This window comes from Echinops telfairi, unplaced genomic scaffold, assembly GCF_000313985.2.
Source record: "Echinops telfairi isolate 266 unplaced genomic scaffold, ASM31398v2 ScPeMD7_7412;HRSCAF=8450, whole genome shotgun sequence".
Classification (NCBI taxonomy): Eukaryota; Metazoa; Chordata; class Mammalia; order Afrosoricida; family Tenrecidae; genus Echinops; species Echinops telfairi.
This window is the reverse complement of record NW_022111312.1, coordinates 9,990,933-9,992,540: the sequence shown is the minus strand read 5'-3', so window position 1 is coordinate 9,992,540 and position 1,608 is coordinate 9,990,933. Positions and strand designations below refer to the sequence as shown.

The following is a 1,608-nucleotide window of genomic DNA, read 5'->3' as shown; positions in this document are numbered from 1 at the left end:
AGACCAGCAGATGTCCACCAGGCTACATTGGGAAGCACCAGGAGCCATCTACAGAGCTTGAGTAAGAGAAGGACAGTAGATTGTTTTATTGGAAACACTGGATTAACACTCTACAGACCTGGCCACCAGATTGTAAAGTGGAGAAAGGATTCAAAGGCTGGAAATGGGTAGAAAGGAGACTAATAACCTAAGCTCACTGCCATCAAATCAATGCCAACTCTTGAGTGATGCCCCTGTGCATTTCCAAGACTAATTTCTTATGGGAGCAGAAAGCCTTTTATCTCCCCTGCAAGAACACCTGGTGGTTTTGACCTGCAGCCCAACACGTAACCACTACCCTGCCAGGGCTTGCATTTCACAAAGCACTAAGAGGCTAATCGAACCTGCATTTCACAAAGCATATTACATTAGGAAAAAGTGGTTGCCCATTACCCCAATCATCGTGAAGGATAAACCCATCCTGCCTAAGAAGCTGCAGTCCCAAATGGCAAACAAGTCTACAACTGGGTGGATTCTTTTCAAAAGAAGAAATAGGAAAGACTAAATGGTCAACATTCCCTCTAAAAAGGGGGATGAATCTACAGAGACAATAACAATGGTTTCTTGGGGACGTGGCAGTGGGGGTGGGGGAAATGGGGAGCTAACAGTGTTCTAAAATGGATTGTGGTCACAACTATAAAACTCTTGTTCATATGATTAAACTTGGATTGTATAATACGTGGATTATGTCCAACAAAATTGTTTAAAAAAACCACAAAAAACTAGGGAGTGGGGGTAAAGGGGAGCTGATATCAAGGAGTTCAAGAAGGAAGAGACTATTTTGAAACTAACTGTGGTAGCACTTGTACAATACTGCGTGATGTGATTGAACTATGGAATGTTGTGATATCAGTATTAGCTCCCAATAAAATGGTTTTTGGAAAAAAAAAAATCTTAGTTGGCAGGTAAAAAGGTGGAAAAGTCAGGTGAGTGGTGGGGGACAGGGATGCTGGATTCCATGGAAACAGAACACCCAGAACAGAAATAATGAGCATGCTGACACATTATGGAAAATGGAACCAATATCAATAATATACATAGACATTAAATCGGAATCTAATTTGCTGTGCCAATTTCCACCCCAAACACAAACATTTAAAGAAGAAAAAGGACATTTAAATGTACTACTATCTATTAAATCTTGGCCACCACTGGTGGAAATGAGTGGCTGTCTGTGCATTCACATCACACTACTTCACTAGTGTCCTGGTCTTGTACCTTAACAATTTGTGTTCCGGCTTCTGGCAAAATGGAATGTCCAAAGCCTCCATTCCCACTCCTAATTACCTTCCTAAAAGTAACAATTTCTTCAAAATGTGTGTGTGTGTGTGTGTGTGCAAAACAAAACAGACCTTGGCATAGGCCAAAATATGCTTGAGATTCTATTACCCCTAAAGGATTGATAATACCAGACACCGTGTTCTGACTTTTGCTTATTAATTAAATCTCGGTACTCTTTCCATACCAGCATATTTGATGTAGTAATATAGCACTAACCAAGTCATTCAATGACCTCGAATCCTACTGGTTAGCATCGATAATCAGCCAAAGCATATTAGTATTAATTAA

At 40.4% G+C, this 1,608-nt stretch overlaps 1 protein-coding gene across 1 annotated transcript in view; it reads right to left on the bottom strand.

Annotated features, from left to right (window-relative positions):
* Window positions 1-1,608, bottom strand: part of GATC (glutamyl-tRNA amidotransferase subunit C) — a 16,955-nt gene that overhangs the window by 4,056 nt on the left and 11,291 nt on the right. The gene's annotated exons all lie outside the window — the stretch shown is intronic.